Source organism: Piliocolobus tephrosceles, chromosome 6 (assembly GCF_002776525.5).
Source record: "Piliocolobus tephrosceles isolate RC106 chromosome 6, ASM277652v3, whole genome shotgun sequence".
In the NCBI taxonomy this organism is placed as follows: domain Eukaryota; kingdom Metazoa; phylum Chordata; class Mammalia; order Primates; family Cercopithecidae; genus Piliocolobus; species Piliocolobus tephrosceles.
The window spans coordinates 34,695,687-34,707,870 of NC_045439.1; positions in this window are offsets into that span (position 1 = coordinate 34,695,687).

Sequence of the window (12,184 nt, forward strand, 5' to 3'; positions counted from 1 at the left end):
GGGTTCAAGCGATTGTCCTGCCTCAGCCTCCTGAGCAGCTGGGACTACAGGTGCGTGACACCACACCCGGCTATTTTTGTATTTTTAGTAGAGATGAGGTTTCACCATGTTGGCCAGGCTGGTCTCAAACTCCTGACCTCAGGTGATTCACCCGCCTCAGCCTCACAAAGTGCTGGGATTACAGGGTTTGTGGTTTTAGATCTTTCCAATTTCTTGCTCTAACCCTCACCCCTTAAAATGCCCAAAGTTTATCTAGAACTGAAATCAACCTAAATATATTATAGAAGATAGAGAATGATTATAGAACAATCCAGGCTGCTTTGCATTTTCCACTGGTCTCCCTGCAGTATCCTGTAACGGACTTCAAGGCAGATGAGATTTGTGAAGTAGAGAATAGGAAAATTTTTACCACCCTCTCAACTATCCCTCATAGGCTTTAATCTATCAGTAGATATCTTCGAATTACATCCAAGTTTGATTAGAAGAGCATGGCATATACTGAGTCTTTAACCACTCTCTTTCCTTTACATCTCCTTGCAGCCTCTCTCTTTGGTTTTCTGCCTTTCTGAGACCCTCAATCTAGGATAATTGGCCAGATTTTTGGCATTCAGCCAGCTCTGAGGAGACTTGGGAAGAAATAGCAGTTACTCTTTTTTCAATTAGTAAGAGGCCATTAAGATCAGACGAAGGAATTGATAGGAAGAAATACAGTGTACAAGAAGAATAATTGAAAAACATGGGAGAAAAAAATAAGAGGCTGTTTATGAGAGAGATTAAACTACCTATTTAGGCAGAGATTCCCTCTAAAAGATCGATATTTCTGCCTCTAGGATCCATGAATGGGGTTATATGTGTGTGTGTGTAATTTTTTCAGGAAAATAAAAAATGACTCAGTATGTAGGTAGTGCAATGTGTGTTATTAATTGTTAGAAGCACAATCATGTTAAGTTTGGCACTAGTCTAGTTCTGGCCTCCTTCAATGAGATCTTTGATGGTCTACTATTGCCAACCTGTACTTAACTTGGTGCCTGTGACAAACCTATCCTCACACTTTCCACCTTTTCCTGTAATCTGGACCTGAGTGTTGTTAAGTTCTACGTTATTCATCACATTTCACTTATGTCAATCTTCTCTCCTTGCCTCAGAAAGCTGAAAACTTTTTGAAGGCAGGGTGTATGCATGTCCCTATTCAAAACTGGGATGGCTGCATGTCAGAGGATAAAGCTTCCGCATAGCCACCTGTGCCTGGGAAGGAGATCAGTATCTCCTGTGAAGCCAGTGTTAGTCCAATTATCTAACCTAGAATTTCTAGACTTTAGTTTTGAAAAATCCCTGGAGCACTAGTTCTCAGCCTTGGCTACACATTAAAATCCCTGAGGCTGATGTAATTGTTACATCAGGAACTTTGGGGGTTGGATCCAGATATGAATGATTTGTAAAGTTCCTAGGTAGTAGTGGTGCGGTGGTAATGTTTAATAGCTAGCTCTCCAAAAGAAAAAAAAATCTGTATGCTCATACATATATAAGTTTATTATAAATTTTTGTGATATAAAAGATGTGTTGCACACAATTTGCCTATAAAAGTAAAATAGGCCAGGCACGTTGGTAATCCCAGCATTTTGGAGGCCAAGGCAGGTGGATCACGAGGTCAAGAGATCAAGACCATTCTGGCGAACATTGTGAAACCCCATCTCTATTAAAAATACAAAAAAAAAAAAAATTAGCCAGGCATGGTGGTGTACACCTGTAGTCCCAGCTACTTGGGAGGCTAAGGAAGGAGAATCACCTGAACCCAGAGGTAGAGGTTGCAGTGAGCTGAAATTGCACCACTGCACCCCAGCTTGTGTGACAGAGCGAGACTCCATCTCAAAAAAAAGTAAAATATATAATACTCTTTATTATAGATGCCATTTAGACAAAAGATTCTCACAGAATGCCATCACTGATTTTTACTAAACTCTTACACCCATAAAGCATGTCTGCAAATAAGTGAGTGTAGTTCAGACATAACTGTTGGTTGATATTTTCATTTGCGTTAATGAGGAAAATGAAAGTGAAACATGTAAAACTATGTTATAATTTTTTATCATCAATAACAGGAGTAACTCTTTGCTGAAGCAAATAATGATTTTGAATACTAGAGGACTATTTTCTCAACTTTTTGTGCTATTCACAAGGTAATGGTTACAGGCAAGGCATACTTTTAGTTTAATCAGCATTATTTATATTTTTTCATAACTTTCTTAAGCCCAGACAATTAACAAGATGATAAATCTGGCCTTAGTTGTAAGATTTGCCCATTTCCATGGTGTAAATACTCCCATCATGGTCAATTTTAAGTTAACGATGTGACATCACTGAGAACAGGAATTGGGAAGAGATGAGCAGTTGCATACCATTAGATAGTGTTTCTACCACACACATACAGTAGATATAAGTACATAATCTCAAGAGCATAGATAAGCATAAAATAATCAGGAAGTAATGAGTTTTGAGTATTTATTACTTGTTTTTAAAATAATTTAATCATACATGTATATACTTTTTAATAATGGTGAGTTCAACCATTGGTTCACAAAATGTCTGAAAATTTCAGAATGGTTTTCATGAGCTAATATGAACCAGCTCTAAAATATCACTTCTTTCAGATGAGTCCAGTGGGCCACTAGGACTTGAAACCCTACCACAGAAGAAAACAGGATGAGATTCGGTCGCTTTGAGGCCTGAAACCACAGGACGATATCCATGACTTCCTCACTTCAGGGTTGGTTCAGTTTTACTCCCCTGCTCTCTTTCTATTTGGTCTTAAGATAGAAAAGTCAGATTTGAGCCTCTGTGAGTATCCAAAGGGACAAGTACCACAACGGGGGTATCTGCTTCAAGAATTACCTTTACTTTGGTCATCCAGGAACAGGGGTGAGAGTGTTCAGTGTCTTTTGCCCACAGCTGTCTGCTCCCCAAGGTGGGAGGAAAGGGGAGGCTCACCAGGAGCTACAGAAACTATTCTGCTAGCTGAGCAAGCCACTCTATCCCAAGGGGCCCTCTCCCTATCAACTTAAACAATGATTCCTTGAGCTTGTCCCTTCTCCAGAGGAAGGTGACACTCCCTCCACAGATGCCTATTTTCCCAATACTGGTGTCATGAAGAGCACTGGGCAGAGTCCCCAAAGCTGCATTCTAAGCCTCTGTCATTTCTCACTATTATTGTGGACAACTCCTTGTCTATGTATAGGATGGAATAATACCTGCTCTGCCTGCTTCTCAGAGTTGCTGAAAGGCTCCAAATCAATAGTGTATTTGCAAATGATCAAGAAATACAAAGTTTTACATCTCTTTATAAGGTGCCATGACTATCACCGGCTCTCCCCATCATTTTTGAGAGGGGGGCTCATCCAGTAATTAAATGTGGGCTTTGTAATTTTTTTTTTCATTTTATGTTTTACCATGACTTATTTAAAAGAAGTCCCCAATTGAAGATCATTTGGGTTGCTTCTAGTCCTTTGCTCTTACAAACAACACTAAAATGAGTGTCTTCAGAGATATACTTTTCCATATATACATACACACACACACACATATATATGTGTGTATATATGTGTGTGTGTGTATATATATATATACATAAGCAAGTAGAATTTCTGGGCCAAATAGAATGGGCATTTAAAATTCTCATTGATATTACCAAGATGAGTTTCAAAGAGGATACACTAGCTTACATATCCCTCAACAAATATGCCATTGCTTGTTTCTTGCATTCCTTTTACTGTGATGTCTTTAAAATTTTACACCCCATTCATTATATTAATTTTTTTGTGTGAACTCCCTATGTATGCCATTTGCCAATTTCTTTTGAATTACTGGAATTTTTCTTACAGGTTTATAATGGCATATTAGTTCATATTAAAGTTAATCCTTTGTTAAAAAGAAAGGGTATGCACTTTAGAGTTAGGTAAAGATTCAAATCTAAGGTCTTTCACTTGTTAGCCCCTAGGAAATACTCAATGAGCATTTATTAAGGGAATAACTATGTTTTGGGTGGCAAGTTATACAATCTCTCAGAACCTCTGTTTCTTCAATAGACAATGGGGGATGATAAAATCCTTCTTTCAGGATTTTTATGAGAATTAAATAATATATAAGGGATTTAATAAATATTCAGAAACAATAATAATGATTACCCCTACCTTTCTGAGCCCCCCTCAGGCCTGTCTAGAGCAAGTTTCTAGAATCAGCCTCCAATTCTATAGCAGCCTCCAATGAGATCCAGAAACAAATTAGACCTTTTGCAACTGACTTGCCACCTGGAGGTCAGAAGTGGCCACAAGCTTCCCTCCACCTTCAAAGCTGCTGGGGGAATTACTGACTACAGATGAATCTGCTCTGGCCAGTTCATCTCCTGCAGCCCTGAGACCTCCGCTTAACAGTCCATCTCCTGCAGCCCTGAGACCTCTGCTTCACAGTCCATTTCCTCATAATTTTTTACTTGCAAATGCAAGATGATTCTGCATGCTAATTGCTAAGGCCCTTGCGCTTTAAGTTAATCAAGTTAATAACAGAGACTGCAGTTCACTTCATCAATCTTGTTGTTTATCCCACGGTTCTAAGTATATTAAAAATGTGATTTCCTCTGCTCTTCAAGACCTTCAAGGGTTTAATTCTTTTTAACATGCTTCACAGTAAAGTATGAGGGTTTAATTACATCCACTATTTTGTTTCCCTTTTCCCCAGCGTTCCCTTATTTTTATGTGTGTGTGGTTTTTGTGTTTTGTTTACTTGTGGTTTGCTACCTTTTCCCACTCTCGCAATAACTGCTATCCCCAAGCATTCGAAAGACTTTGCACTTCCTCGAACCCAAGATTTCCGCCATTTAAGCATGAATCTCATTCACTTACTATAGGATTAGCTCCTGGAAGGTTGAAGGGCTCTCCTGGAATCCAGGCAGGGAGGCAGCCTCATCCACTTGGCGGCCCTTCTAGTTTGAAACAATCTCCTTCTGTTGAATCCAAGCCTGCCTCCCTATAATTTGAGCCCATGAGTTCTAGTTTTTCCCACAGTGACAACACTGCCTCTTACAAAATAGCATTTCCCACCATTTTCTTAAAAAAGAACTACCTGGGTGCTTGTTTAAAAAACAGAACAAACAAAATATTCTCTAGTCCTACTTTATGCCCCAAAAATCAAATACAGGGAAAGGCCTGGGATTCCTTTTCCTTCTTCTCTTTTTTTTTTTTTTTTTTTTTTTTTGACATGGAGTCTCACTCTGTCACCCACGCTGGAGTGCAGTGGTGCGATCTCGGCTCACTGCAACCTCTGCCTCCAGAGTTCAAGTGATCCACCTGCCTCAGCCTCCCAAGTAGCTGGGATTACAAGTGCCCACCACCATGCCTAATTTTTTTTTTTTTTTTTTGTATTTTTAGTAGAGATAGGATTTCACCATGTTGGCCAACCTGGTCTCAAACTCCCCACCTCAGGTGATCCACCTACCTTGGCCTCCCAAAGTGCTGGGATTACAGGCATGAGCCATGGCGCCTGGCCAGAATTCCCTATTTTTAACAAACTCCTTAGATGATTCTTGTGCTGAAAATGCTTTTCCGCAAGATTAATCTTCCTACATTTGAAGGCTATTACTATCCATCCCCAAACTTTTCCTTTTCCAAAATAAAGTATTTCTTGTTCCTATATCCAACCCTTCTAAGAAATGGTCTCCAGATTCTTTTCCAACTTATATTTGTTCTCCACTGTGAACAACAGACCCTATCAAGTTCCCTGTTAAAATATGACTCCCATGTGTGAAAACAATCTTCATTTATTCATTCAATAATATGCTCATTGTTTTAACACACATCTCTTAGTACCTATTATGAACAGGCATTGTCTTAGGTATTGAAGTTAAAGAAAGAACAACATAATCGCTGTTCCTGCACTGTACTTCTAAAACATAAAAAGAAAGAAAGCAAAGAGAAGAAGGAGGGAGGAAGGAAGGAAGAAAGGAAGGAAGGACGAAGGGAAGGAAGGAGGGAGGGAAGGAGGGAAGGAAAAAAGAAGGGAAGGAGGGAGGGAGGAAGGGAGGGAGTAACAAGGAAAGGAAAGAGGAAATATAGGAAAGGGGGACAGAAGGAGGGAAGAAGAGAAAGAGAAAGATAAATAAATTTTAAGTGCTGTGAAAGAAGCAAGCAAGGGGCCAGGAGAGAGTAGGAAGGGAAGGCATCTCAGAAAATATGTTATTTACAGGTGCTGCAGAGGATGTGGAGAAATAGGAACACTTTTACACTGTTGGTGGGACTGTAAACTAGTTCAACCATTGTGGAGGACAGTGTGGCGATTCCTCAAGGATCTAGAACTAGAAATACCATATGACCCAGCCATCCCACTACTGGGTATATACCCAAAGGATTATAAATCATGCTGCTATAAAGACACATGCACACATATGTTTATTGCAGCACTATTCACAATAGTGAATAGCAAAGACCTGGAACCAAACCAAATGTCCATCAGTGACAGACTGGATAAAGAAAATGTGGCACATATACACCATGGAATACTATGCAGCCATAAAAAAGGATGAGTTCATGTCCTTTGTAGGGACATGGATGCAGCTAGAAATCATCATTCTCAGCAAACTATTGCAAGAACAGAAAACCACTCCAGTCTGGGCAATGAGAGCAAAAAAAAAAAAAAAAAAAAAAACAAAGGAAAGAAAGAAAGAAGAAAGAAAACCAAGAGAATGAAATGGAAGAACATTTAAAGGTAAAATTCAGAAGATCACTTCTGAATCTTAAATTTGTGTATTGAAATGGCACACCTTATGTCAGAGACAATGCTACTGAATGGAATGTTAAATGTAATTATTCCTGACAATGTAAAAATTACACAATGGAGAATGAGAAAGAGGGAAAGCAGTTAAGAGGACAATTAGGTTTACAGATGGCTTCGTCTGTAAAAAAGGGACTCAAAGATATTATTCAAAATTTAACAAGTAATAGACGTATAAGCATATGCAACAGTTCAAAAGAAATGTTAAGAAAGAGAACCTCAACAAAAGTCAAGGGATAAAGAAGTGGTGGCTCATGCCTGTAATCCCAGCACTTTGGGATGCCAAAGCTTGGGTGACATAGCAAGACCCCGGCTCTACAAAAAAAATTTAAAAATTAGCTGGGCATGGTGGTGCATGCTTGTGGTTCTAGCTACTGCTACTTGGGATGCTGAGGTGGAAGGATCACTTGAGCTGGGAGGTAGAGGCTCCAGTGAGCCACGGTCAAGCCACTATACTCCAGCCTGGGCAACAGAGAAAAAAAAAAAAGGAAAAACAAGGGGAGGAGAAGTAAAAGGAAGCATGGTAATGTCATCATTTCTCATGTTAAGGAATTAGTAGGTATTCTTGAAATAAATAAAGGACTAAGGGCATTAAATAAAATTATAATTATGAATTATTTTTTATGAACAAAACAAAAATAGATACCTTTCTAAATGTCAGAAGTACTAGACAGAGAACTAATGTAAAGACAAAAACATACAGCAAAAATACTTTTCTAAATATAGAAAATATTGCATAAATTAGAATGTCAGAACTAAGCCCAACATATCTGTCACATCAGTAATATAAATGGCTTAATTTATTTATTAAAACAAAAAGATGTTCAGATTGGATCACTAAACAAAATCTACCTCTATGCAACAATCAGAATACACACCTGAAAAAATATACGTAGCAAGGTTGGAAATGGAAGTTTGTGCTAAGATATACTAAGCAGACGCAAACAAACAAAAAAAAGCAGAGGTCATCATCTTAAATACAAAGTAAGCTAGAATAAGAGCCAAAAAGCATTAAGTGGAGCAAAGAATAAATAAGATATAGAATACCTAAATAACTGACAAGGTACATTTGAATTAATATACATGAAACTGTGTATCCTAAAAATTAAAAATATGCCTCTCCAAGTGCCTATGGTACTTTCACAAAAATTGATCGTATATTAAGTCCACAAAGGAAACCTCAAAAATTACAAATACTAGTGTTAATCCAAAAAAGCCAAATTCTGTAAAATATTTGAAGCGGTTTATTCTTTTTTTTTTTTTTTTTTTTTCTTTTCTTTGAGACAGGGCCTCACTCTGTCACCCAGGCTGAAGTTCAGTGGCATGATCATGGCTCACTACAGCCTCAACCTCCCAGGCTCAAGTGGTCCTCCCACCTCAGTCTCCTGAGTAGCTGGGATTACAGGAGTGTGCCACCAAGCCCAGCTAACTTCTGTATTTTTTTGTAGAGATGGGGTTTTGCCATGTTAACCAGGCTGGTCTTGAACTCCTGAGCTCAAGCGATCTACCTGCCTCTGCCTCCCAAAGTGCTGGGATTACAGGTGTGAGCCACCTCACCTAGCCAGAAGAGGTTTATTCTGAACCAAATATGAGTGATCATGGCCCAGGACACAGCCTCAAGAGGTTCTGAGAACATGTGCCCAAGGTGGTCAGGTTACAGCTTAGTTTTATAAATTTTAGGGAGACCGAAGTTACAGGAAAAGAAATAAATCAATAAAATCAATATATGTAAAGTATACATTCATTCAGCCAGGAAAGGTGGAACATCTTGAAGCACGGGGACGTACAGGTCATAAGTAAGTCAAGTCAAAGATTTTTCTAACTGGCAATTAGTTGAAAGAGTTAAGATTTGCCTAAAGAGTTGAAGTCAGCAGAAGGAAATGCTTGAGTTGTGGCAGCCAAGGTTCTTTTTATGTAAATGAAGGCTCCACATAGCAAGCTTCAGAGAGAATAGATGGTAAATGTCTCTTTTCAGACTTTAAAAAGTGTCAGACTCTGGAAAAGATCTAGTAAGGGAAAGAGACACTCTATAGAATGCAAATTTCTCCCACAAGAGATGGCTTTTCAGGACCATTCTAAAATATGTCAAAGAAATATATTTTGGGGTAAATACTTTGATTTCCTTTAGGGCCTGTTATCTGCCATGTGATGCTGTACCAGAGTCAGCTTGAGTTTGGTATCTCATTGCTACAAAGAGTCTGTTTCGTCAGTCTTACCATCTCTCATATCAATGCTAGTCAGTTGTGCCTTAACTCCAGAAGGGAGGAGGGTATAACAAGGCAGAGCCAACCTCTTTCCCATCATGGTCTGAATTAATTTGTGAAGTTTCTTTGGGATCCCCTTATCCAAGAGGGTGGGGTCCATTCAATTGGTTGGGAGTTTGGATCTGTGCTCCCACCAAATCTCATGTTGGGATGTAATTCCCACCTCCTGGTGGAAGTGTTTGGATGATGGGAGCATATTCCTCATGGAGGGCTTAGCCCATCCCCTTGGGGATGAGTGAGGGAGTTCTCACGAGAGCTGGTTGTTTAAAAGCTTGTGGCACCTTCCCCTTCCCCTTGCTCCTGCTTTTGCCATGTGACGTGCCTGCTCCTGCTTCGCTTCCCACCATGAGTAAAAGCTCCCTGAGGCCTCCTCAGAAGCTGAGCAGATGCTGGTGCCATGCTTCCTGTAAAGCCTGCAGAACCATGAGCCAATTAATACTCTTTTCTTTGTAAATAACCCAGTCTCAGGTATTTGTTTATAGCAATGCGAGAACAGCCTAATATAGAAAATTGGTACCAACAGCCCAAACCTTAATTCCTGAAGGATCTGGGCCATTTGTAGTCCTGACTGGATTGGGTTATTGTAGAGTAGGGACACAGATCCAAACCATATCAGGGGCCTTAGAATTTTATTTTTGGCTTACACTAGAAACAGTACATATAACATTTTCTAGTCAAAGGCAACAAAATTAGAAATTAATAACAATCAGAAAACAAAAAGTTCCTTTCATCTGCAAATTTTAAAAAACTCTTAAATAACTTAAGAGGTTTAAGGATTAAAAAAATGCAAACAAAAACTGCAGACTTTCTAGGAAAAAAATAACCAAGATGTGTCAGAACCTATGAAATACAGCTAAAGTCACATTCAGAGGAAAATAAATAACCTTAAAAATATTTATAAAAATAAACATGAAAGAAAAGGGAACATATGAATTAGGCATCTGACTCAAAAGAAAACAGAAGAAATAAATACAAATAAAAGCAATGAAATCAAACCTCTTTTCTCTATAAATACCTAGTCTCAGGTATTTCTTTATAGCAGTGCAAGATGGACTAATATGCTGTATAAGCTTCCCACTCCATCCTGTAGCTCAAGATATTGTCTAAGCTTCAATCACTTGACCCTTCTAGCCTCATATTTTGTGAGACTCCCCAGCATGCGCACATAATTAAATACAATTTCCTCCTGTTGATCTGTTTTATGTTCATTTAATTCAAAGCCCAGCCAAGGCACCAAGAAGGGTGGAGGGAAGCTGATTTTCGCTCCCCTACACTGTGCTGCAGATAGCCCCTTATTCAAAGTTGCACCCCTTTCTGGAATGGTGTGTCTCCACTAGCTGTTCAAAGCAGGAACAGAAGCCTGGACATCCCAGCCTAATGGGAAACAACAAGGAAGGGCTATTCTAGTTCCAGGGCTGTCCAGGACATCACCAGAGGTTTATTGGAACTGCATCACGGCAAGACCTCCTGTTCTCTCCTGCTTCCTTCCCCTCCCTTTCACAGGTGTTTATTCCAGCAGCATTCCCTGATAAATATTTGTACACTCAGCTCCCCCTCGGAGTCCTTTCCCCTGGGGAACACAACATGCAACAAAGCACTAACTAGCCAGTGAGGAAAGAAAGGACAAAAGTTGGTATACACAGAATAACCAATTATAGGATAGTAGCCATGGATACAGAGGCAATTAAGAGAACTATGCTTATTAATATGAATGAAATGAACAATTTTCTAGGAAAATATAACAATAAAAGTAACTCAGAAGAAAGACAAAAATCGAGACAGGTCTATGCTACAGGAAAAAGAGAAAATTGTGAGAATTGACCTCCCAAAAAGGAGCATCAAAAAGCAGAGGAATTCTATCAGACTCTCAAATAACAGAATTCGAATAATGCAAACTGTTTCAGAGCATGAAAAAATGAGGTAATTTTTCAAATTCTTTCTATAAAGCCAATATAATAATGAAAAAAAAATCTGTCTAAGTGTATACAAAACAAACCAACTATAAATCAGTCTCATATAAGGGCATTAGTTCTAAATTCAACAACTCATTTAAAACTAATACATGGCTGAACACAGTGGCTCACACCTGTAATCCCAGCACTTTGGGAGGCCGAGGCAGGTGGATCACTTGAGGTCAGGAGTTCGAGACAAGCCTGACCAACATGGTGAAACTCCATCTCTACTAAAAATACAAAAATTAGCCAGGTGTGCACCTGTAGTCCTAGCTACTTGGGAGGCTGAGGCAGGAGAATCACTTGAACCCAGGAGACAGAGGTTGCAGTGAGCCGAAAATGCACCACTGCACTCCAGCCTGAGTGACAGAGAGAAACTCTGTCTCAAAAAATAAATACAATTTAAAAATAAAAAATAAAACTAATACATCATGACCAAGTGGAGTTTATTCCTAGAATGATCAGACTATTCAATATTAGAAAAGCTATTAACATAATTTATCTTATAGCTCTAAAGAGAAAATCATATAATCATGTTCATAGATGCTGAATAGCATTTGACAAAACCAATAAGCCAATCTTCATAAAAACACATAGCAAAGTAGGAGTATATGAATACTTCTCAATATAATAGATTTATTTCATCCCTGAAAATCCACTGTTTACAATAAAAGAGTTCAGTACCCTGCTTGGATGCAAAGTAAGTATACAAAACCTATGGTTTTCATATATATAAACAACCAGCAGTTAGCAGGTACAGTAGAATTTTTTTATATTTAAGTGGCAACATAAAAGATAAAATACTAGCTAGGCACAGTAGCTCATGCCTATAATCCCAGCACTTTCGGAGGCTGAGGTGAGTGGATCACCTGAGGTCAGGAGTTCAAGACCAGCCTGGCCAACATGCAAAACCCTGTCTCTACTAAAAATACAAAAATTAGCCAGGCATGGTGGCATGTGCCTATAATCCCAGCTAGTCAGGAGGTTGAGGCAAGAGATTCACTTGAACCTGGGAGGTGGAGGTTGCAATGAGCTGAGATAGTGCCACTACACTCCAGCCTGGGTGACAGAGCGACACTCCATCTCAAAAAAATGAAGACCCCAAAGCAGAGAGCCAGGCTGGTGCTCCCTCAGCTCTGCAGGCATCAGAGG